We start from the raw sequence: 26,683 nt of genomic DNA on the forward strand, positions 1-26,683 counted from the left end.
CTGGGGGAGAGGGAAGGGATGTGGAAGGGAGAAAATCATCTTTAAAGTATAAATGTGCAGAAAATGAAAACAGATGCATGGAAAGGAAAAGAGAAGCTGGTGGGAACATTACTGAACTGAAACACATTTTCCCTAGGAGATGACAGCATTGTGCACTTCTTTAAAACTTCCCACAGACAGACAACTCCCCTGTGGAAAAGCTCTCAGGAGGAGGTAGAATATAACCTCAGGGAAGAGAAACAAATTGGAAATGTGTCACATTCCCAAGTGAAACTTCTAACTGAATTTGTATTGTCCTATCGTTAATTAAAACACAGCTCTTTCCCAAAGAGCCAAGAGAGAACAGTCTTCAAGTAAAAAATAGAAATCTGTTCTAATCCTGTTTATTTGGAGAGGCCTGGCTGGCAACAGACGTGCAATAGGGTGATCCCAGTCAGCTCTGAACTGACACAGTGACATGATGACTGGGCTTTGAAGATAGAGCAGCAGTGTTTATGTAGTGAGCAGCCATGGTAGAAAAGGGAGGAAGGGGGCGGAGGGGCTGGGAGGGAGATCGGGAAACTGTAACTCATTGTGGATGGGCTGAACTGGCCTGGGTGGCAAGCTCTTAAAGCTCAGAACATTCATCAACCTGCCGAGTGGGCCCGACATCCTGGAGCCATCGCTGCTCTTGCTCTCTCCCTTTCTGTGTCAAGCATGATGCAGTCCAACTGTGTGGAGACAGCACAGCCCAGCCAGACAAGCTCTGGTCAGTGCAAATAATCACAGCTCTGACTCCTTTCTCTGTTACTCAGCAGAGCCTGGCCACAGAACACAGAGTTCTCACAGGAAGTTTACGTCAGTTCTCTTTCTCACACACTCACACATACATACACAGAGAGAAAGAGAGAGAGAAAGAGCTAAATTCATTCAGAGTCTAACTCCATTTAAGGCAGTGGAGTTACACCCAAGATAAGTTTGATCTATGCTCTTTAATGTTGCAGATACTAAAGAATTTAAGTCCCAATTCAGTTGCCACATCAGTTTTATACTAGAACGACTCCACTGGCTTCAGTAGAATTGCTCCTGATTTACACCAGCTTGAGAGGAGAAACAGGCCCTAAGCCTTTTTACAGGGCTTTGAGCAAGATGAACCAAGTTTTCTGATCTCCTCCTTTTTTCTGAGGTAATTTAAACTATTATTTTCATTACTGTTCTAATATGATGGTATCCTTCTCTAATATGAGATTTTTATTATTGAAATGTGAACTATTTCAAACTTCATTAGTTATTTTTCCTATATAAGCACCTCAGTCCCTAACATTTGCTTCCTGAAAAAGCTGCAGTGAGAGTGCAGGATAACTAAGATATGGTTTTCCACGTGCAGAAAGAATTTAGCTGTAACTGTCTCATTAACAGAGACTGTATGGCTAAATTCCAATGTACCATGCTTCATATTTACTGATAAGGATTTGGCATGAGTCTAAAAAAGCCAAGCAGTTCAGGGGTTAGACTGAACCACCATTTATAATTTACCACATTGTCCCTAACTATTCTGATTCGGTTGCCTCAAGATACTTGCCTTTTTGAGGCTCCCTGATACATATCAGCTGCAACATGTGGTCACATCCGAGTGAGTCTTCAGTTAACAATAGCTTCAGCTCCACAGAGCCAGGGTTTTGTCTTTTTTAAACCTGAACCAGAACACCACCTTATTTTGGGACTGGAAGGAGAATTTGTTCAACTTCAAAGCTTTTGTTTTAATAATTTTGGTTTCTTTTGTAGAGTCTTATTTAAATAAGCTTTTTAAAAAAATATGCACATAATAAGACTTTCTAAATTAATACGAGTTCTACAAATGATTTCTGCCAGCTTCCATAAACCCATTTCTGGTATTTTTCCACATTATTTTCCAACTTTTAAATGAATGCTAAAAGCTCTGTTGGACCCCATACATTCTGTGATCATTATAAAAGCCTTACATATTTCTGTGTTATTTATTCGGTAATAGTGGACTTTCAGCCCAAAGAGTAATTGAAATATAAACTATGGTGCCTTTCTTCCCAAAGAATCCACACACATTTTGTCCATATACGCCCCCAAATTAAAAGAGCATCTCTATTCAGGACAGCACTTAACCATATGCTGACCATTAAGCCTGTGCTTAAATCCCCTTGAAGTTGGTGAGACTTACAGTCGTATTTGTGTCAGTCTGAATAGGGATAGATATAAAAACATGCTTAAGTCTCTTTTTTAAATAAGACCTTAAAGAGATATACAAGGTATGAATAGGGATCACCTCACAATCATTGAAATGCAACCGTCTCTGGGCTGAATCTGAACAGAATCTTTTATTCAAATAAAATGTAAACAGAAATGGAACATGGACAAAATGTAATTTATCTAAGAAGGCACTTTGCTAGGAAACAAGGCTAACAACTCTACACTAGAGGAAAATACTATAGGATTCTTAATAAACACAAATATTCAGGATTTCAGTACCATGTCTCCTCTAGAATATGGCACCTTCCGCAGAACAGGTTGATGTTTGGTCACTGGCCCAGTTCTGACTCAGAGATGGTCATCTGAAGAAGTGTGCCCACGAAAGCTCATGCTACCATCTACATGTTTTGTTAGTCTTTAAAGTGCTACCAGACTATTTGTTGTTTTTTAAGTTTATCAGAGAAGAGAGTACTTTCCTGTTCAGGCCATTTCCTGCAATACCAGCGTATTTGTTGGAGGCCCTCAATTCCAAATACCAACCTAGTCCAGTTCCGCTCAGTGTGCAGGACCCAACAGGATGTCATCCCAAGGCAGTATGGCTCCAATAGGGACTCCTCAAATAAGGAAACACTACCACATATAAGTAATTATCTAGGTTTTACATTTACAAAGAAAATCTAGAAAACATGAAGTTACATGTAACCAAGACAATATCAGACAGAAGTTTCAGAGAGCCTGAAAAAAATACATTTGGGAGAGGAGCGCTGCTCCATTTATTTCACGGGGTATTAACTCAAACACCCATTCCACCATTCATACTGCCACAGCTACTCTTCTATTTTTAGTGCAATAGATCAATCAGAGCTAGCATGTTTATGTTGCATAGTGAGAATTTTACCTCCAGATCCAGTGTAGACACACCCAAAATGACACCTAAAATTAAATAAACTTGACCAGTGTCACAGAGAATGTCAGTGCCAGAGCCAAGATTAGAACTTCTATCTTCAAGTTCTTTACCTCAGAGGTCTCAAACTCCCTGCCACCGCAGGGAATGGAGGTGGGGGGAGGTGCACGGTGCACTGCAGTCACAAGGCTCTTGGGCATCCCCATCCAATGAACCACAAAGCTCTGTGCTTGGGAGAAGGGATGCCATGAGGGGCAGAGGGTGGGGTGATGGAGGGAAGGAGCTGAGCATGGGGCTAATAACCAACAGGACCCTGCCTCGGTCCACTGGGAGCCCCAGGCCAAATTGTGCAATTGCTCTGGCTGGGACTGGCCCATGGACTGGGAGTTTGAGACCCCTGCTTTACCTACATCATTAGGACACTGTTATATCTATTAAAGCTACATTTTAAAAACTATAATTGTAGATTAACAGATCTCTGTTTAACTAACTCATGCAATGATGTACACCTGGCCATCAGGCCAGTCAGAATACACAGGTACATGATACCACAATTCTGACTCTTCTGCACCCACAGCCCTTTAGGTAGGAATAAATGCATTGTAATAAAAGAGTGCAGTAAGCTTTGAAAATGAACATGCCTTGAGGTTTAATTTTCCATGAGCGCCTCAGCATTTATGTAGCAGCAGGTGACCATTATCCTGTGGCAACATTTGATTCCAGTGACATTCTCTTAACCCTTTCTTCACAGTTGGCGCTGCCCACTCCTGTTGTGCTGTCAGCATCCATTAACATTCCATTGACATCAATGAAATGCTAGGTCAGAGCAGACACGTTCTTCAGAAAAGCTGGCGCATTCTTACCTTGACATACCTGAAAGTTTGGCAAAACTCATATTGTTAATCATAATATACGGTGCCAGTGCTTAGTCGAGCTCAGTTCAGAGGCATGTTTTGTGTTTGTAATTCAGAGAGTCAGATTTTAATTCCAGAAGGAACCATTAGATCATCTAGTCATGCTCTCCTGTCATTGGTCTTTGTTATGCCTTTCTCCACTAAATTAAAAGACCTTTTAGTTCTCAGAAAATTCTTTCCATTAAGGTACTTATATAATGTGCTCAAGTCACCTCTTGATCTTATTTAAAAGCTAAATAAGTTGAGCCCCTTTCTTTTCCCACTCTAAGGGTACATCTACACAGTAACATTATTTCAAAATAACTTAGTCTGCATCTACACAGCAAGCAGTTATTTTGAAATAGCGTTGAAACACTGTGAAGCTGGCGGACTTCTTACTCCAACTTCTGTAACCCTCATTGTACAAGGAACAAGGGAAGTTGGAGGAAAAGTGCTCTATTTCGAAATAAGCTCCCTGCTATTGAGACAGAAACTAATAGTAACTTTTCTAAAACATTATGTTATCCTATTGCTGCCACCTTGGATGAAAAAAAAATCTATAGCTAAGTTTTACAAACTTATTGAGAAAAGGAGGCAGGTGGAATTGCCTTTGAAAAATTAAGGAGCTATTTTGCATTTTATTCTTAATGCCTTGGTACATTTTCACTGACCATACCTTAGCAATGATGATATTATTAATATTATGTTTCGTCGCTATTTAAGAATTTAGAGCGAGAAAATAGCAAATGCCTCTGCAGAGCCTGCCATCTAGAATACATTCTAAGCTGCACCATATCAACTTAGGCCCTGAAACTGCCAAGTTTCTGCACATGCTTAACTTTATGGGATTACTCAGAGTGAGTAAAATTAAGCATAAGTGTAAATCTTTGCAGCACTGGGGCCTTATAATGTATCTTTCTCCCTTGCCAACTGGTAGGACTTTTAAGTATAAAATTAGTAAGAATAAAATTGTGAGGACTGAGGCCAGTCAGCTTAAGGTACTCAACTTCACCTAAGCAAAATGTATAGCTGGAGTTGGCTTATCTTAAGACGAGCGGCATCCACATTGCAGGAGGAGGAGTATTGGCCACCGGCAGTAGTTGCCCTCTGTGTTTAATTTACGGGTCTATACTAGACCCACTAAATCAAACACCAGAAGGTTGAACTCTGGAGTATCGATCTTCCAGTAAGTATAGACATGCCCCGAATGCTTTATTCATCATACAATATCTCTTTACCTCTGTTTTCTATACCTTTTGCCAAACAGTCTCAAATTATTTAATTCTGCAGTTACAATTTGTATTGGAAATGGCAATGGAAAACAAAGGCTCAGTTCTCCTTTCCAATCAGAAGCTCTTGTCTGCCCTGCAGATCACTTTCAAAATTCTGCAACTGGGGTTAAATCCTATAAATGGACTCTCTCATGTGCACAGATGCACCTGGATGAATCAGTCTGCAAGATCTAGCCATTGTTCTGTGCTCTGTGAAATCAGTGAGAGTTCCATGTGCAAAATGAGTGAAAATTATGCCAGAGGGCAACCCTTTGGATAAAAATCCAGAAGCTGGATTGAAAAGAATTTTGCTCTTAAAAGATGTGTATTTATTGCATAACTGTTTTAAACAAAAAATGGCATGAATCAAGCCCAAACACAAATACTAATCCAATCCCAGTTTAATGGCTGTCCCCTAACTTTATGATGGGTTGATCCAAAATTCTTGATGTGAACAAGATGAGAGTTTGGAGAGAAGGACAGGTCGGTGGGGAAAGCACAAGTCTAGGAGTGGAGCAATATTGATTTTGTTTCTATTCCAGTTTCTGCCACAGATTTCCAATTTACTTAGCTAATTACTTAGGACCACACAATTTTAAAAAGCAGCCTCTTATTCTGAGTGATTCGGTTTTGTGGTGCCCAATGGTCCATATGGAAGGGGAGATCCCATTGATTTCAAAGCTACTCAAAACTTCCTTTAAAAATGATATTTCAATGATTTGGGGGAATGCAGGAGATCGGAAACACATTTCTGCACAATTTGGCAAACCCTTGCCACAAGCCACTCCCCCTCCTCCCCTTCCCTCACCGCCCCCCCCCCTTTTTTTTTTTTACCTGCTCGCCTCAGCACTATGGAAAATCAGACCTTGAGTATCTAATGCTGGACAATTTAATAACATGGTCCCAAAAATTAGAGACTATTTAAAAATATGGACTTTAACTTCTCTTTGCATTGGGTTCCCTTTCTGTAATTATGCGAGCACTAATGCTTACCTATGCTGAGACGATTTAGCTGCAGGATTTAGTATAGGTTGTCTGTAGGTGAAGTATAGAGTAGGTGAAGGACAGTGAGGAAAGTGCTAAATAAATATTTTAAAAATATTAACTAATTGTGATTATTGTTTTGCAGCTTGGCCCTAACTCTATCATCTCTTCGTGATTTCTTTTTTCATCAGTACAACTAAATATGGCTTGCTGTCTGATTTTGTACAGTACTTTGCACAAATTCCATCTACTCACCACTGTGCTCCTTAGTGTGCGTAATGAAATATTAAGAAAAATCATCTCTTCTGAGAAAAGTGCAGGAGGCTTGCATTTCAAAAAGACGATAAAACTACAAGATATTGATTTTGAATATACTGTAACTTAAAAAATCATAGTAAGCCTAGCTGCAATGTCAGAGGCCTGATCCTGAAAAATGCAGGATGTCCAGTAGGGTACAGTGTCCTATTGGAAGATCATCATAGGAGGCACTCAATACCAACATCAAGCCCTAAATACTTGAAAAATCTTTTAAAGAAAAATTACATCACAGAAAATAGTATTTGACTTTCTAGAGCAACATGCAGACTCCTAAGTAGCAAGACCTAGACCAGGGATACTTAGACCTCAGTGATTCAGAAGCCAAATTAGCAATCAACATTAACCAACAGCCATAGTCGTGTGAATTCATTGGTTCATTTACTAGACTACTATTCATATTTAAGCAGTTTGACATATATTCTCACAGCAAATAAGTTAATACATTGCAAAATGATGATTTAATTGGTTAATAATGCAGTAAAATCATTGTGATTGCTTAATAACTTAGACTGGTTAATAAATAAATCACATGATGTTTTAATATCATTTGTCACAAAAAGCTGCAGGATACACATTAAAGAGCCATTTACTGCTTAAAAGCTTCAGTATGAGTATCACTGACATAGACTAACCCAAATAAAACACCAGTGAAATATATAAACTATATATAAACTATGGGCCTGACTTTCATTCACATGAAGGTCAGTACAATGTAAAAGAGCTATACTTAAATGAGATTCAAGCCCTTGAACTATAATAGAGAAAATTCGGGTAACTTTGAACTCATGGTTCTGGCTGTGTTTTACAGTTGTACAATAAAAACCTGATTCTCCACACAATAATGCAGGTGAATAAAATAGGACCACTTACCTGCATAAAGTTATTCAAATGTAAGACTACGTGTAGGATCAAGGTCTCAGAAGGTAGCATTTCTGCAGTTGTTTATGTGAAATAACAAAACTAATAAAAAGGTAGTTTTAACATAGTTGGCACTGAGGCAGAAACTAAATCTGCTGAGACTGCACAGCTTGAACTGAGTTTACTATGTCCATGGAGGAAAAAAGACAAGCCAGGCTCCTAACTAGGAAAGTTAATTAGCCCAGCTTTTTGTTGGCTGGGTATTTCTATTTAATTTGCCCCTAGGTTTTAGGTTACAATGATTTAGGATTAGAGACAGAAAAGTGTAAAAGGAAAACTTGGCTCAAGGCCTTAAAATGAAAAAAAAACTCTTCTGGTTAAAATCCTCCTGCAGTACCAAAGATGTAGAGGTGTGTTCCTTCTAGTTATGCTTATGGGAATATTTCTCATGAGATTACAAACAAAAAAGACATCAGGGTACTAGGGATTAATTAGTAACATATCGTTCCTATGAATTGCACAATACAATCCTTTCTCACATTCAGTATATTTTACTTAAAAATAATGCTTATAACCATGAATTCTAATTAATATAAGAATATATATATAGATATATAGATATATGAAATCTTTCCTCAACTTTTTGGGCAAAAAAGGCCTTCTAGTTATAAATAGGTATGCTGGCACATTTCTGGTATGAACATTTTTTTATTTCCAATCTTTGATAATAAGGGTTGGCAATTTGCTTCTAGTCTTCCTAACTTACTAAGACTAAGCTTATTTGAACTGGAATCAATAGACGCTTCAGGTGCTTGGAAACTCTGAAAATGACCATGTAAGGGTGAAATGATGGTCATATTGAAGCCATGGTACCAGGATTTTAATGTAGGTTCTAAACTTAATACCCAAAAATCAATGCTTCCAAAATTAGCAGCCACCTTTGAAAATTTGACCATAAGCTTATCCCTGGCTCAACTGCCTTATCTATAAAATAGGGAGGATATTTATCTGCCACACCAGGTATTCTGAAGCTAAATTTATGTTTGCAAAGCAAACACTTTGAGGTCTTTGGATAGAACAGGTTACAGAATACAAAGTACTTTCATCATGCCTAGATACAATGATGTTTCAGCACGCTATAAATACTTACCTAGAGAGAGATAGGAAGGGTGGGAAGACCTTGCAAGTCATTCATTTATTGAAAATCTTTGGTATCTTTAGCTGAAAATTCAAAATTGCCTTAATGAAACTGGGGAGTATACTTATCCTAACCACTGTGTAGTGAAATACTGAGGAAGAAGGGTATACCTGTCCTGAGTATCTTCCCCCTTATATCTTCTAACATAAGCACCTTCTTTTTCTTGTCTTTCCCCATTCCTTTTCTCTTTCTGCCATTCCCCTTTATGGAAGCTTCTTCATCTGGCCCACCTTAACCAGCTACCACTCTCTGGCCTTGTCTATACTTAACTGGATATTGACATGCCAGAGATCAATCTTTCAGGGTTCGATTTAGTGGGTCTAGTAAGGACCCACTAAATCAAACTCTGACAGGTACAACCTTAGCATTACCTGGGATCATGAGAGTAATGGAAGTCAACAGGAGAAACTCTCCTATTGACCTCCCACAGTGGACCTACCGGAGAAATTTGATTTAAGGTACATCAATTCCAGCTATACAGTTCTCCCTCAGAGTAGACATGCCCTCAGTGTGCACAATCATTCTGAGCTCTGTGCCAATAATTCTCTGTGGCTTTCTTCTTCACTGCTGCTGTGTTCTCTTCCTGTGCAGTAGGAGACAGGAACTGGCACTAGAGGAAAGATAACTGAGAGATATTTTGAGATGACCAGCTTGGGGAAGAAATGGGTTCCCAGGAGACAACAGGTAATGTAAGACTCATTCCTTCCATAAGGTCTGACACACAGCACCTTCAAGCAGCTAGATGTGGTCCCTAAAGCTCTGCAATTACTCAAAATCTTAAGTGAGGCGCTATTGCAATTTGTTGTCCAATGTGAAGTATTTTGTGAGGATAAAAATAAATGTTGCTAACAAAGTGATCCATTTAACATGAACAGAAATAAATATATGAAACATTTTAAATGAAAATATGATCCCAGCAGGGTTTGAACTGAATGTATTTGAAATAAAGGCCTACTGGGCTAAACTAGATTTTTGAGTAGTCACTAATGGAATTTAAAGGAGTCGTATCACTGACTCACAGAGGGAATCTATTCTGTTCAATGAATGCAATCAAAATATGTTAATAATTACAAGAAATTTCTTCTTAAACTAAATGGAAGGGCTACATTTTGACAAACTGCCTCAGCAATTGCTCTCATTTATCCAATTGCAATTGCAAATGAAACAGTTTTGTGTTTACATATCTGCATCTGTGGATAAAAATAATTGCTCCTTGGGCACAGGGAAATGTGTTGAGAACTGGCTAACAATCAAAGACATTTGGTACAACCAATGTGTAGTTAGATGATAGCAACTGCTACCTATAAAACTTGCATGCAACGTTGCAGTGAAGACCATACTTGATTACTTATGTTTTGCCTTTACAATAAAATATGTGAAGAATTTTCCCACATTTTGAAGTACAGGCAGTCCACAGGTTATGTACAAGATAGGGACTGTAGGTTTGTTCTTAAGTTGAATTTGTATGTAAGTCGGAACTGGTACATATTGTAGGGGAAACTCTAGCCAAACATTTCTCCAGAGCTCAGTTTTATTCTCCCACGCCTCACTTCCCTCAGGGTATGTCTACACTACCCTCCTAGTTCGAACTAGCCCAGCCCATCTCCAACCGTCTCGACTTTAGTCCTGCCATTGGAGTAAGATGGAATCTGGGAAGAGAGAGTGAGGCTGACTATGTGCACCTCTCCCTCACTTTAATCCAATTCACGCGCAAGTCTTGACATCTCGACATCTCCTAAGTCCTGTGGCGACGGGCGAGCGACGAAGCAGCAGGTGTGGATACACTGGGAGCTGTAGCCGCGGACCTGCACACAGGAGGCTCAGGTCTAATGGTCGTCTTCTTGCTGGTGGAAGCAACAGCTGGATTCGGCGTCTACCTGAGTGACTGAGCAGCCCTCTTTAGGATTGCACTGCTCACCTCCGTAGTAAGAGGAAGGGGCTAGAAAAGGTGCCCTAAACATTGTTTGCTTCACAGAACCCTGGCCAGCTTACCGCGGCTGGAGGGGATCCCATCTCATGCGGTCGAACAATAAAATTTCGAACAAAATGCAAGGTGACACCACTCACTATTGGCACATGGAACGTACGCACGCTTCAGGACAACCCTTTAGCAGACCGCCCAGAAAGAAGAACAGCCCTGGTCGCCAGAGAGCTCACAAGATTTAACATCGATATTGCGGCACTGTGTGAAACTCGTCTAGCAAATGAAGGTCAGCTCATGGAAACAGGAGGTGGTTACACATTCTTCTGGCGTGGACGCAGCAGTGACGAACGTCGTGAATCTGGAGTTGGCTTTGCGGTTAAGAATCATCTTGTCCGCAAACTTGCCAGTCTTCCCAAGGGCGTGAATGACCGACTCATGACACTGCATCTTCCACTACCGAGAGGAAAGCAAGCCACACTGATCAGCGCTTACGTGCCCACAATGACGAATCCGGATGAAGTAAAGGACAAGTTTTATGAAGATCTCGATGCCCTACTCTCATCCGTGAAGCGCACTGACAGGCTGATTCTACTTGGCGATTTCAACGCGAGAGTAGGATCTGATCACACTGCCTGGGATGGCGTCATTGGAAAAAATGGAATCGGTAAATGTAACAGCAATGGCCTACTATTACTGAAGACATGTGCGGCTCATGATTTGATCATCACCAATACCATCTTCCGCCTGCCCACTCGCAAAAAGACGTCCTGGATGCACCCACGCTCTAAGCACTGGCATCTCATTGATTATGTCATTGTGCGGAGGAAAGACAGACAGGATGTAAGGGTGACCAAGGCCATGCCGAGTGCTGACTGTTGGACTGACCACAGACTTATCATCTCCAAATTAAGCTTTCGCATCAAGCCAAAGAGACGTCCGCAGGGAAACAAAGCTGTGATGAAAAAGATCAATGTCAGTAGACTGAGGAACCCCAACACAGCAACTTTACTAGCAGAAGATCTTGGCAACCAACTTTTAGAGCTGCAATTAGAGGAAAATGCTGAGAAGGACTGGGAACGCTTCCGGGATATTGTGCACTCTTCTGCACTAAAGGTTCTTGGACCCTCACACAGGAAACAGCAGGACTGGTTTGATGAAAACGATGAAGAGATCAAGGCCATACTTGCTGAAAAGCATCGCCTTCACCGTGCTCACCAGAATGACCCATCGTCAACAGCTAAGAAAAATGCCTTCAACAACATTCGCAGGATCGTACAGAACAAGCTTCGTAAGATGCAGGACTCCTGGTTGAGTGCCAAAGCAGATGAAATCCAGAAGTTTTCTGATAGAAACGATGCCAAACGGTTCTACGAAGCCCTTAGATCCTTGTATGGACCTCAGCCCTCAGGGAGTTCCCCTCTACTGGACTCAGATGGTGCAACTCTCATTACTGAGAAGGCTCTGATTTTACAGCGTTGGGCTGAGCACTTCCAATCCGTACTGAACCGCCCATCTTCCATCAATAACGAGGCGATTGATAGAATGCCCCAGGCGGATATCAACCACAGCCTGGATGTCTCACCATCAGAGACTGAAACCTTACAGGCCATCAGCCAGCTGTCCAGTGGCAAGGCCCCAGGATCTGATGCGATTCCAGCGGAAGTCTATAAGGGTGGTGGTGCAGTGCTTGTCAACAAACTCACTCAGCTGTTCCAGTCCTTCTGGAATCAAGGATCTATTCCTCAGGAACTGAAAGACGCGTCTATCGTACACCTCTACAAGAGGAAAGGAAATCGACAAGTTTGCGATAATCATAGAGGAATATCACTGCTTTCCATCGCAGGTAAGATCCTTGCACGAGTGTTGCTGAATCGTCTGATTAACCACCTGGAACAGGGTTTATTACCCGAGACACAGTGCGGCTTCCGCAAAGAGCGTGGCACGGTGGATATGATCTTCGCAGCCCGACAGCTTCAAGAGAAGTGTCAAGAGCAGAATCGTGAACTGTACACCACCTTCGTGGATCTCACCAAGGCTTTTGACACTGTCAGTCGCGAAGGTCTGTGGCGCATCATGTCGAAGTTTGGGTGCCCTGACAGATTCATCTTGATGGTACGTCAGTTCCACGACGGCATGACGGCTCGTGTTTTGGATGATGGAGAAGCTTCAGAGGCCTTTCCCGTCACAAACGGCGTCAAGCAAGGGTGTGTGCTGGCACCGACCCTGTTCAGCATAATGTTTTCAGCCATGCTGTCAGACGCCTTTCAGAACAGTTCCTTGGGAATCAGACTGAGATACAGGACCGATGGGAAATTGTTTAACCTGCGAAGACTCCAGGCTGTCACCAAGATAAAAGAGACTGTGTTACGAGATCTCCTTTTTGCTGATGACTGCGCCCTGAATGCTGGATCAGAGCAGGAAATGCAAGCCAGCATGGACAAATTTGCAGCAGCATGCGACAACTTCGGCCTTCTCATCAACACAAAGAAAACCGAAGTGATGCACCAGCCAGCTCCAAAAGCTCAGCATCAAGTGCCCACCATCACAGTGAAGGGACAAAAGCTGCAAGCAGTGGACCAATTTACATATCTTGGCAGCACCCTCTCCCGCTCAGTGACAATTGACATCGAGGTCAACTGCAGAGTCGCCAAGGCAAGCTCTGCGTTCGGCAGACTGTTGACCAAAGTGTGGGACCGCCGTGGAATAAGTCTTGCTACAAAGCTTAAAGTCTATCGAGCAGTAGTGTTAACTACCCTGATGTACGCCAGTGAGACTTGGACTGTATACAGGAGGCACGCTAGGCAACTGAACCACTTCCACACGATTTGCCTTCGCAGACTTCTGAGGATCCGGTGGCAGGATAAGGTGCCAGACACAGAAGTCCTTTCTAGAGCAGGTCTGCCGTCAGTTTACACCCTGCTGATGAAAGCTCAGACACGCTGGGCAGGCCATGTTGCAAGGATGCCAGATCATCGCATCCCTAAACAGCTCTTCTATGGTGAGCTGTTTCAAGGGAAGCGATCGCACGGGGGACAAAAGAAGCGATACAAAGATACGCTTAAAGCCTCTCTCAAGTCCCTGGATATTGACACCACCTGCTGGGAGACCCTGGCACAAGACCGATCAACATGGCACACGCTGATCTACCAAGGCTGTCAAACATCTGAAGCCAGAAGGACAACCATAGCACAAGAGAAGCGAGCACTCCGTAAAGCCAGAGTTGCAAAAGCTGCAACAGTGGTGCCCACACATGTCTGCCCGACCTGTGGTAGAACATTCCGTGCCCGTATCGGCCTTATCAGCCATTTGCGGACACACCATGAACAGTCCATAACCTGTTAGATGTCAAGGTCCTCTTCGAATACGATGGACGAACAACAACAGTTCGAACTAGGAGGGTAATGTATGCATACCGCACTTGCTAATGAAGCCCAGGATTTGAATTTCCCGGGCTTCATTAGCATAAGCGGGGAGCCGCCATTTTTAAATCCCCGCTGCTTCGAACCCCGTGTAGCGCGGCTACACGGGGCTCCAACTAGGTAGTTCGGACTAGGGTGCCTATTCCGAACTACCGGTACACCTCGTTTCACGAGGAGTAACGGTAGTTCGGAATAGGACCCTAGTCCGAACTACCTAGTTCGAGCCCCGTGTAGCCACGCTACACGGGGTTCGAAGCAGCGGGGATTTAAAAATGGCGGCTCCCCGCTTATGCTAATGAAGCCCGGGAAATTCAAATCCCGGGCTTCATTAGCAAGTGCGGTATGCATACATTACCCTCCTAGTTCGAACTAGCGGGGTAGTGTAGACATACCCCCTGTCCTTTATTCTCAAGCTGAGGTGTCTGCTGAGAAAAGCCGCTCTGCGTCTCCCTGGTCTGCTGGGGGGGGGGAGGAGGCGCTAGCTTCGCGTCTCCCTGGTCTGCTGGGGGGAAGCAGCTAGTGCGGGGTTGCCTCATCCCGTTTGTAAGTAGGGATCTGATGTAAGTCGGATCCATGTAACCCGGGGACAGCCTGTAAACTTTTCCCCATAAAGACATAATATGATTATCTGTAAGTATTGTTGCTGGGAGGGGGAGGAGGAGGAAGGAATACAGACTATAGAATATGAATGGTCAGTGTGATCAAGATAATATCCTAGTTTCCCATCAAGTTCCTAACAGTAGTGCTCATTTTCTCACTTTGCTTTCAGTTACTGTCATGAGTCTCCATTCCCTAATATTTCCATCATTTTACATATCTAAAATATTTTAGCAATTTTCCAGCCTGGTGATTTTTAAGAGTCAGTTCACCTGTCAAAAGACAGAGAATTATTATCCTGTTAACATGAATAGACGTCATACATCTAAACCCTTTATGTATTGATTCCACATTAGATTACTGAGCCATATCTCCCCCTCACTCACCCCAGACACATACACACACAAATAGATGTCAGATGACAGAAGGAGGAGCAATGATCTCAAGCTGCAGTGGAGGAGATCTAGGTTGGATATTAGGAAAAACTATTTCACTTGGAGCCTCAGAGGGGTAGCCGTGTTAGTCTATAACTTTTAAAAAAACTAAAAACAAAAAAGAGTGGTCCTGTAGCACCTTAGGCCATGTCTACACTAGGAAACTATTTCAAAATTATTAAATTCAACTTAATAACTCCAGATTTAACAAATTCAGACTAGCGTGTCCATACTACGGGGAAGACTTGAAATTAGTCTGAGGCAGGCTCCATGAATGTGGACACATTACTGCAGACTTAGAGCCCCAGGAACCACTGGGGAGTAATTAATTTGAATTACTCTGGGGAGTAATTAGTTCCAATTAGCAGCACCAAAGTGTCCACACTACTGCTATTTTGAAATTACTATTTAAGAATTAGCATTGCTCCTGATGAAAAGCAGGAGTACACAATTTGAATTCTGCAGCTCATTATTTTGAAATAATAGGCTTGGTAGTATGGATGCAGCGCTTATAAATTCGAACTTGGGTGTGTTATTTTGAAATAAGGTCCTAGTGTAGACCAGGGCTTAGAGACTAACAAAAAATATATATGTATCATGAGCTTTAGTGGGCACAAACCACTTCTTCAGATGTGTTGCTGTGCCCTATATATATATATTTATTGTTAGTCTCTAAGATGCTACATGACCACTCTTTTTTTAAGTTATTTCACTGGGAGGGTGGTGAAGCACTGGAATGGGTTACCTAGGGAGTGGGTGGAATTTCCATCCCTAGAAGTTTTTAAGTCCCAGCTTGACAAAGCCCTGGCTGGGATTATTTAGTTGGGATTTTAGCAGGGGATTGGACTTGACCTTCTGAGGTCTCTTCCAACCCTATAATTCTAAATACAGCTCTCCCATTCACTTCAGTGGAATTTTCTTATCTCCAGGGAAGGCAGAATATCTGACACAAAACTCACCCTCTGGATCTCAGGAGTGAATTCTATCATTAGGAAAGATTCTGGTATAAATCTCAAGTAAATTTCTGCAGTCAAGTGAAATTGCAGGGCTCCCCCCACCTGCATGGTAACAAATCATTCCATCAGAAACAGTGACAAATTAAGTGTTAACATGTAGAAATGAGATTTTATTCATGCACGTGTATCTTCTGTCTGAAGACAGCAACAACTTTTTCACTCTCTTTGGGATATAGTCTCCTACTACTGCTTAAAACCTACACCTGTAACTATAATTAGGTTAATAAGGCTACAATCTTTATTCTCCTGAAGGCAGCCATGGAAAAATAAACCCCGCTTTCTCTACAGGCATTTGTGTTTATCCAGGCAGTGGGGATGGCTATGAGACAGAGGGGAGCAATTGTTTGGTAGTATGAATAAATCAGCCAAACAGAGATAGCACTTTTACACCATGTATGTGAAGAGTTATTGCCATCTCTACAAATAGCTGTTCTTAGAGGGTTACATCCCTTGATATTTCTGTATAATAGAATGTTCACTATGGGTTATTAAGATTAGGTTACAGTGTAGGTGGAGCAAAGACAAAGCATTGCTTCTGTGGTACACGACCATCACTAATTTCTGGAATAACCCTGATTTTGTCTGAATATCTTTAGTACCAGTTTAATCCTCCCACTGTCTCTCTGACTCACCCAATAACTTTCACACCCTCACAGACACAGTCCACTGCCATTTAGAACCAGAAAAATGGGCCAAAAAGTATTAGTCAATTTCCCTACATGTTTATGCCTTTTGACACAGTATTAAATTAAGGTAATCCTAGTACAAAGAGCTTTTCAAAGAGGATTTAATACTGCAAACCCCATTAAAATCATTATGACAAAAGTGTGGTTTTCGTGTTACACAGAAGCTAACGTCACTAAGTCTCTAGTGTGATTTGTGTAGGTTGATAGTGTATATATATATATCCTCAATGCAGTGAGAAATCCCTTTTGGGCATAAATGTACTTTTTTGTTTTGTTTTTAATTTTTCCTTAAGCAAAAAGGAGTGGAACCCATTTTTAAGGTGTGAGAGACTTTGTCGGTCTAGTTTTACAATACAACTTTTTGTCTTCGGGGACACTTATTAAACTCTCAAAGAAAAGTCACACATTGAATGAATGATGCTTCCCTAAGATTGATTCCCAAGGGAAAAATAAGACTCAGTGTTACACAATCATTAAGGTGACCAACAACACCTTTCACAGGTGAAAGTGTGCAAAACCTTGGCAGGTTGCATAACAATATTAAACCTTATGATCTAATTATTCACCTCTAATATAAAGGGCAGGGTTCCATGGGAAATACATATCCAAAGCAAGGCTGGGAAATAGTCTTAACAAATAGATTTCACAATACAAAGGGAAGCACAGTGTCAAAATTCTAGCATGGGAAAGTTCACTGATGAAGTTGTTTTACACATAGTTTGAACTAGAGTCCTATGCATCGCCAAAATTCTGTGAGCCTAATTCTGAATAATACTTTCACATGCCTTATAAAAGAAGATGGTTTAAGCACAGAATTTTCTGCCTTGAATCCCTTGTTGCAGCCATTAATATTATTTTCATTTGTGGAATAAAGGCGATTTTAAATTTAAAAACAGTTAAATACTTTTCATCGACATATGTACAGTTGCAACTTGCAATTTAAAATAACATTTTGACCTCTGGACAACAATGAAATTTGTAAGAGGTGGAGCAATATCTCCTGTTCAATCCAATAAGAAATTCCACAGGGGTCATAATTTTTTTTCTAAATTGGCGCTCCTATTTAATGGCCACTTCTGTGTGTCTTACCTCATAGACTTTAGCATTTTGCATGTAGCAAAAACATACTGCAAATGCATTAAGTAATACATACTTAATGCATTAAGTGACAAATTTCCAAAGAAGCCTCTAAAAGTACATGCATAATATTTACAAGAACATTCATTCACATTTGCTCAAAACATATTTGTTTGGAAAAGAAAACTGCATATAAAAGTAGTAACTGTTACATGCAAATGCAGATTGTTATGCAAGTGCCTTTCTGCAAGTGTCCTCAAAATGTGACAATTTGACTGTAGTCTGAAGTAACTACCTATAGTCTGCAGTCTACCAGGAAAGTACATATTAGAACACGTAATAAATAATTACTTCCAAAATGTCTTTAAAAACAAATGACAGACTCTGAGCCTGATTGTCAGCTGCTATAAATTGGTATAGCCAGATTGACTTCACAGCTGGAGATCTAGCTCCCCCCTTATACAAAGTTTCATTACCAAGAGAAATTTTACAGGGAAATTACACATTACTGAAAAATAGAGTTCAACATAAAAACACTGGTATTGCCATAAATAGATGGAGGTTCCAAGCTAAATCTCCAGCTAGTATAAATAATATCTAGCTCTTATTTAGCACTTTATTGGTAGATATGAAAGTGTTTTACATCAATATCATAGAATCATAGAATCATAGGACTGGAAGGGACCTCGAGAGGTCATCGAGTCCAGCCCCCTGCCCTCAAGGCAGGACCAAGCTCCAGGCAGGATATCACTGTATCCCTTTTATGTGTGGGGAAACTGAGGCACAGACAGGTGAAGTGACCTACCCAAGATCACCCAGTAGGCCACTGGTAATGCCAAGTATAGAATCCAGGTCTGCGAAGCCCAACACAGTGTTCTATTCATTAGGCAGACATAGCTCCATTGATGGAGAAACTGTACTCTAGACTAGTTGAGGATCTGGTCCTTTATTATTAAAAGCTACACTTAAATGCCTACAATCTACCAATCTCTGTAACCATTTTTTTTTAATTTTTCAAGCACATGTGTGTAAATACAGTCACTCAAAACTCAATATATTTTTAATGTATTCTTTATAATGAGCTACGACTTTTTTTATAACAATGATCTTAATCTCCATAGTAACCAATTGTCTAACACAGGGAAATCCCAAACTTTCAACTCTATTGTATAATTTATTCAATATGTTCAACATCTTTCAACATAATAAACGTGGGAATCCCACAGAACCAGTCCAAGGTCTGAGGGTTCTTTTAAAATGAATCATATTTCCTGCATCCTAAATCCAGGACACCCCCAACTATAGCACTACTCCTAGGAGCCAAAGAGTTTCTGAAATCAGCACTGAAAGCAGGTGCAGTCTGCAAAAGCATTATTTACAGTAAAAACCTGAGAGACAGGGTATGCTAATCTTATCTCAGAGGTTATCAGGGAAGCACTCCTAAGACAAAAGTGCTGTAGGCCTATTGAAAGGCAACTTTGGAACATGGGTTATGCTTCAGTAAAAGGGAACTAATCAATGAATAAAGTAAGATATACTCTCATTCAAAAATTGCGTTCCTGCTGTGATAAAATTTTGTCTTAACCCTTTGCTAGATTCTGTTTGTCTGTTTGCTAGATTCTGTTTGTCATGCTATTCATTAATGCATGTTGGGAATAAAAAAAGGCTCTTCCATTGTCTCTATTACTTAATTTGCACCGTCTATTGCAACAGAGGAAGGGTGTCATGTTAGAACACATACCAAGAAATCCTATTGTCTTGTCTTTTGAAAAGATTTATAAGATTCTTCAGATAAAGCTCACACACATACAACCTTCCTGGCTAGCAATTTACTGGCTTGTCTAGCAGTAGTTTTCCTATGAGGAAAAAAACCCACACAAAGCACTCCATTACCTGCTTCTCATGTGATATTTTAGTTAGCACACCAGAATTGATTTGTAGGCTCTGATTTGTATTTTCAGAGCAGAGGATCTAACCAGAGGGATGGCTATATTTTTAAAATAGGTGTATTTTCTCTTCTTTCTCCAAGTCTGTGAAATACTTTAGGTGACATTGTTTAAGGTCATCATAGGGTTATAAATATATAATAAAAGAATAATTTGAACAACAATTTGAGCATGTCTGTCATCAGTAGTAAACCTTCTTATCAGGGCTGGCCTTACCATGAGACGAACTGAGGAGGCCGCCTCAGGTGGCAGACTGTGTGGGGGAGGGGGAGGGGGGGCGCCACTAGGACCCAGAGTGTAGAAAATTGTGTCTACTGCTGGTGCAGTGAGGGGGCATGGGGTGTCATTTGAGCTCCCCACCTCAGGTGCCAAAATGTTGTGAGCCGGCCCTGCTTCTTATATGTTGTATCAAGCAGGAGAAACCTATCCCAGGTGGCAAGCGTTTATCCACATTGATTTTAACTAAATCAGTGGGAATCATACATCTAACACACTACTTTGAGAAGGATAAAAAAGGGGGAGGCTCCAATACATTTGTAATATACATCTTTTACAGTGTACTGAGTCTCTCAGGCTGTTGTTGAAATTCGGGATTGCAAGTGTGCTACTGGCTCTGTGTGAATCTAGGGATCTTTCCATGCACAGCCAGCTGCAGCCTGAGGGACCTAGTGGGAATTGGTGCTCAGCACATGGAACTGGAAGTTGTGGCATCAAGCAAGTCAATTAAGTGGTATAAAACAGGCGCAATAACATTTCTCATGTCATGGGAGTACCGTTAGGTTTAATTAATTCATGCTTATAAAGCTTTTTGGAGAAGAGATGCTCTGGAAAGATACTGTATCATAAATGGGAGTTTGCGCTAGCTTCCAGTGGAGTTGAGAGGCATAGTGCTTTAGCAATCAATCAGCATTATTACTGAGCAAAAGTATTATACCTCCCTTACCGACAGACAGCCTCAGTATACACAATTTATGAAATTGTTTCCCAGGTAACGGATACATAGGTCACAAGCCAGAATAGACCATCGTGATCCTCTAGTCTGATCTCCCAAATAGAATTTCCTTGAAAATATTCCTAGAGGGTAGCTATTAGAAAAGCAGCCACTTTTGATTTAAAAATTGCCAGAGATGAAAAATTCTGACCTTCATGACATTGTTCCAGTGATTAAGTACCTTCACTGCATGCCCTGTTTCCAGACTGAATGTGTCCAGCTTCAACTTCTGGCCATTGGCTTGTGTCATGCCTTTCTCTGCTAGACTGTAGACACTTATGGGTGTGTCTAGACTACATGCCGTCGACGGAAGCATGTAGAGTAGACTGATCGGCATACGGAAATGAAGCCCCGATTTAAATAATCGCGGATTCATTTAAATTTAAATGGCTGCCCCGCTCTGCCGATCAGCTGTTTGTCGGCAGATCGGGGCAGTCTGGACGCGCTGTGGTCGACAAGGTTTACCTGCGCCGATCGACAAAGGCTTCCTTGTCGACCGCGGCGCGTCTAGACTGCCCTGACTGCAGACAAACAGCTGATTAGCTGTTTGTCGGCTCAGCACGGCAGCCATCTAAATTTAAATGAAGCGGCGATTATTTAAATCACCGCTTCATTTCCCTTTTTCAAATAAACTAATCTAAATGCCTCCGTCGACGGAGGCATGTAGTTTACACGTAGCCTTATTGACTGTAATCAAGTCACCCCTTAACCTTCTTCTTGTCTGAGCTAAATAGACTGAGCTGCTTGAATTTATCACTATAAGGCATGTTTTCTAATCCTTTAGTCATTCTCATGGATCTTCTCAAAACAATTTATCAACATCCTTTTTGAACTGTGGACCCCAGAACTGGACACAGGATTCCAGCAACAGTAGCACCAGTGTCAAACACTGAGGTAAAAGAATTTCTCTATTACTTCTCAAGATTCCCCTACTTAGGCTGCCGAAGATCACATTGGCCCTTTTAGCCACAGCACCTCACTGGGAGCTCATGTTCAGCTGACTATCAACCATGACCCTCAAATCCTTCTTTAGAATCACAGCTTCCCATCAGTGTCAGATTAGCCACTGGGCCTGCAGCACCCATGCTCAGGGATTCTGGCTAACTTGAGGGGGCCCAGAGGAGAAGCCCTCACACTCCTCAATCCTCACTCCCCAGCAGAAGCCACAGGGCACCAAGGGAAGTCCCCAGTGCCCCAATTATCCCCAGTAGAAGCCAAGGGATGGCATGGAAGCCCCCACATCTAAGCCTGCCCTCCAGCAGACATGTGGGGAGTGGCAGGTGAAGCCCCAGAACCAGGCCCCCCACTGTGGCCTTCAGAATGGAGAAGCTCTCACTAAAGACTGCAGCCTCAGAGCTGAGGAAGATCTCACTCTCCACTGTGGCCTGGGCCATGGCAGGGGAACAAAGCTTCTCTGGTCTTGGGGACATAGTGGGTATGGGGAAGCCAGAAAGTAGCAAAGGAGTTGTGAGGCAACAGTGGGGAAGGTAATGGAGGAGGACTGTGAATAGAACAGGGGTTGGATCCAGGGTAGTGGAAGAAATGGCTGGAGCCATGAGCAGTGCCATAGGCAGAGGGTGCAGAACGGTGGTGAGACCTCAAATGGAAGAGGTAAGGAGGAGCCACTCACTTGCTCTGGCCTAGAGCCCCAGGAAACCTTAATCCACCCATAGGCAGAGTCCCATATCTTGTCAGTACTGTCTACGATCTTTGTTCTTAGATGTATACATTTACATTTAGCCATATTAAAAGGCTCTTGCACCCAGCCTGCCAAGTGTTCCATACCCATATCAATTACCTATTGTTGTTGTGGGTTTTTTTCATTATTTACCATTCCCCAATTCTGTGCCACCTGTAAACAATGATCATTTTGTGTTTTCTTCTAGATCATTGATAAAATTGTTAAATAGTGTACGCCAAGAACTGACTACTGGAGGATGCCACTGGAAACACACCCGCTCAATGATGAGTCCCCATTTATAATTATATTTTGAGACCCTTTGCTGAGCATGCTGCTGCAACATGCTGAAGGTATTCCACAATATAGGCATAACCCTAATGCCTGATGACAGCTCTTTTTGTCAACAGAGAGATGGGATTAGATCAGTTAAGTCGTATCAGTTCCGAGTCTAGTAGGCCAACAGGGGCCATAGAAGATAGGGGGGAAGCTCTGGCCAACAGAAGATTGGGTAGTGTGATTCTTTCTTAGGCCCACTCAGTCCTAATGCAAAGCTCAATTAAATCCCTAAATTTCAGAGATTCCACCCATGCTAGTTTGTCTTTGATAATCATTGGCTCCCTGCCTAACGTGGTGTCGCTGCACAGCCTCAATCCAGTGGATGTCTGTGGCCAGACAGAAATTCAGCTGCATATTTAGTGATAGTCTGGAGATCCTGGTGGAGGATCATTCTTATTTAAGGCAATCAAAGATGCCCACCATTTTTTCTACATAGTTCTTGAAGTTTTCAAAGAGAAGATTGGAGCCCTCCAGGAGTGTGGACACTCATTTTGGGGCCTCTTTTGTGAGCAGATTAGTTATTAATCCTACCTTGGACCAATTCATGGGGTACAACTGTGACTACCACATGACGATAGGAGACAGTATTGCTTAAGGAACCCACAAATCTTAGCACAGTCCCAATTAAACTAATGGGTAGGAGCATCTCAGACTGCTGGGATGTGGATGAGAGAGTTGGAGAAGGAGGAGACAGGAGCCACTGCCAGGGCTTGTATCTAAACCTGAGGGATGGGATTCTGGTCACATAACACAGTGACCTGAGTCCATAGTTCCTGTGGGACCCCAAGTACATCTGAGAGGGTGAGTTTCTGTTGGGGCCCTTCTAGAGGGGACTTCCATGCTTTGGGGATAATGTTCCTTCTTATGTTAGGGATGTTCAAAGTCTCACACACCAAGGTGGTGTGACTGAATGGTCAGAATGGAGTCATGCCTAGTGGTGGGAGTAGAGCCAGAAAGCAGAACCAGAGAAATAGGGAAACAAGCCAACACTTAGCACAGAAGTCAGAACAGAACTAGAAAGTGGAACTGAAGTCCTGGACAGGAGGTACACCTTTGGTCAGGCATCAGAACAGAATTGGAGTTGTGGTCCAGAGACAAGACAGAGACCAGAGTATGTATGGAGGAAGATAGAGACTAGGGCTGGAGTGGGAACAGGAGTGGCTTGGAGCAAGGACTGGAACAGAAAGCAGGTCTGCAGCTCTGGGAGTAGGACACATGGAGCGGTCACTGCTCTGTTGTTACATGGCTTAAATGATAATCTGCTGGCTCTTCTGTCTCACCATGGTGCACAGTCACTTAGTTAGAGCTTATTGGTCCCAGACAAGCTATTTAGGTTGCCAGAGACAACCCAACCTGGAGAAAGCTGAGTTCTGACAGAAGGCAGATGCTGACTCATTCATGGCATTAATCTGTTTAATTAATCCTTGGTCTATACCATTCCCCCTGTTATTCCAGCCTCAAGTCTCTTTTGAGCAGACATTGCCAATCTTTCTAAACTGAGGTAATTTTATATGCACACTCATGTTTACTAGAACAAGATGGAGACAATCAGGGTATGTCTACACTGCAAAGAAAACCCAAAACACCAAGTCTCAGAGTCCAGGTCAATAGACTGGGGCTCTTGGGGCTCATGCTGCAAGGGTAGCAACAGCAGTGTACGTATTCTCATTTGGGTTGGAGCCCAGGCTATGAGACCTTTCCCTATTGCCAGGTTTCATAGCCTTGGCTCCAGCCCAAGCAAAATATCTACTCTGCTATTTTTAGCTCCATGGTCCAAGTCCAACTCAGTTGACCTGGGCTCTGAGACTCAGCACTTAGGGGGTTTTCTTTGTGCTGTAGCCATACCCTTGGACACATTTCTTCACTTCTGACTTCATTTACATTTTAGCCAAGCCCCACAGTGGTAAAATACTACTGCACCACCTCATCTGCAATAACTATCAACTTACTTTCCTGCCTTTATTAGGCTGAGCATTCTGCGTGCTGGGTTATTTTTATTTACTACTTGTTTCATGTTCCTTTTATCATAAATGTGCTACACTTTGAACACTATTTTGATTACAATTAGTGAATTGAATTTCTGGGAATAGATTTCTGGGGATAGATTAAATGTCATATTCACATCTCCTCATTCAAATGCTATGAATGAGACACATCCACCCCGACTTAATTAGCCACATTAACGCTGGTCCTACAATTGAGAGGTAACTTCTTTTGCTGTTATATATACCCCAAATTCTGTAATTTCCACTCCAACTCATCTGATGAAGTGGATTTTACCCACAAAAGCTCATGACCTAATAAATCTGTTGGTCTCTAAGGTACAACAAGACTCCTGGTTGTTTTTATAGTTTCTTCAGTTATTCTAGAAAGTCCATGGCCATGCGTGCCCAAGAGGAGCAGTCTGGAAAAGCCATTCTGCTACAGAGCCATACAAATTACATTCAACAATGCCTGTCTGTGAGAAACTTGGTGGAAGCAGACAAAAGACGTGGTGGGTGCTCTACTGTCTGTTCTGACTGAGGGTGCATGTCCATCTTTGGAAGCCAAGTCTACATTCTGGGGCTTGATTATTTGACCAACTGCCTTTGGACTGTTGCATAGCACAATGCACAGTTAACGTGTAGAACTCATTGCCACCAGCTGTCATTGAGGCCAAGAGCACAGCAGGATTCAAAGAGGGATTAGACATTTATATGGATAACAAGCATTACAATAATAAATACTAGAAAGAGAAAGAGCTACAATAAAAGCATAAATGTTTAAGTCAGTGGAGCTATGCTAATTCATGCCATCTGAAAATCTGTACCATATTTTGAAATCCAGAAATTATACAATACTTACCCAGAAGTACTTAAAAATACATTATAAAAATCAGCTTTAAAAAAGAAACACAATTAGTTTCCACTAAGTTGCGTGGCTGTGCAGGCGCGTAGTCTCCATTAAGCCTCACACAGGGGCTCAGGGCTGCAGCAGAAAGAAATGTCTCTCCCCAAACCCTGAACTACTGCAGCTAGTAGGAAGGAACCTCTCCCCCAGCTCCAACACAGGTCTGTTGCAGGTGCGGGGGAGGGACCGCTCCCCACTGGCCCCAGCAAGGAGCTGTTGCAGCCAGGGCAGTTCTGCGCTAGAGCTGGCAGAGAGGGGCCTCTCCCTCCCACCTGTTGCAGCTCTATGGTGGAGCCAACAGGGAAGATCCTGGAGCCAAGGAGGAAGTGGCCAGTGCAATAGGTCTGGCTCCTAGGCAGGGGAGCCATGGGGGTTCCACTGCCCCAGAGCCTCATGCCCTGCCCAGGAACCAAACTTGCTGGCCACTTCTAGGGTGCAGCATAGTGCCCCAGGACAAGCAGGCACCACATAGCTTGCCTTAGTGTCACTGACCAGGACAAGCCCCAGCCCCACTCTGACCCCACCCAAGTCCTACCACAAAATCCACCCCCTCCTCTACCCTAACCCCCAACCCAGAGGCTGTACCCCCTTCCTGCACCCCAAATCCCAGACCAGAGCCCCTCCACAAACCCAAAACCCCCTCTTGCATCCTAAACCCCTTATCCCCAGGGCCACCTCAGAGCCCTCAGCTCTTCCTGCACCCCAACCATCTGCCTCAGCCCACACCCCAGCCTGGAGCTTCCTCCTGCACCCCAAAGCCCTTATCCCCAGAGCCCTTTAACCCCATGCCCCCCATCCTCAGTCCCACCCTACAGCCCACACCCCCAGCTAGAGCCCTCACAATCCTGCACCCCAACCCTCTGTCCCAGGACTGAGCCCCCACCCACACTCAGAACCCTTGGCCCCACTCCTACCACATGAATTTTGTTATGTGCACCAATAGGAAGTTGAAGCGCTGCACATCCTCTCCACACTGGTGAACACAATTCATTCTGCCCTAGGGTGGGAAATATTAGAGATGTCCCGGGTATTTACTGAAATTGAGATTGTGCTGAAATG

At 42.5% G+C, this 26,683-nt stretch overlaps 1 long non-coding RNA gene across 1 annotated transcript; it reads left to right on the plus strand.

The window, feature by feature from the left end:
- The first annotated feature begins 851 nt into the window (after positions 1-851).
- LOC149525286 (uncharacterized) lies at positions 852-25,168 on the plus strand. The gene is made up of 4 exons (XR_016348764.1): positions 852-1,165; positions 9,220-9,312; positions 21,503-21,612; positions 22,605-25,168. It is a non-coding gene; the product is annotated as an uncharacterized LOC149525286 (long non-coding RNA).
- The last annotated feature ends 1,515 nt before the right edge of the window (positions 25,169-26,683 follow it).

The sequence above is a fragment of the Pelodiscus sinensis genome, chromosome 2 (assembly GCF_052426305.1).
Source record: "Pelodiscus sinensis isolate ZL-2025 chromosome 2, ASM5242630v1, whole genome shotgun sequence".
Taxonomy (NCBI): Eukaryota; Metazoa; Chordata; order Testudines; family Trionychidae; genus Pelodiscus; species Pelodiscus sinensis.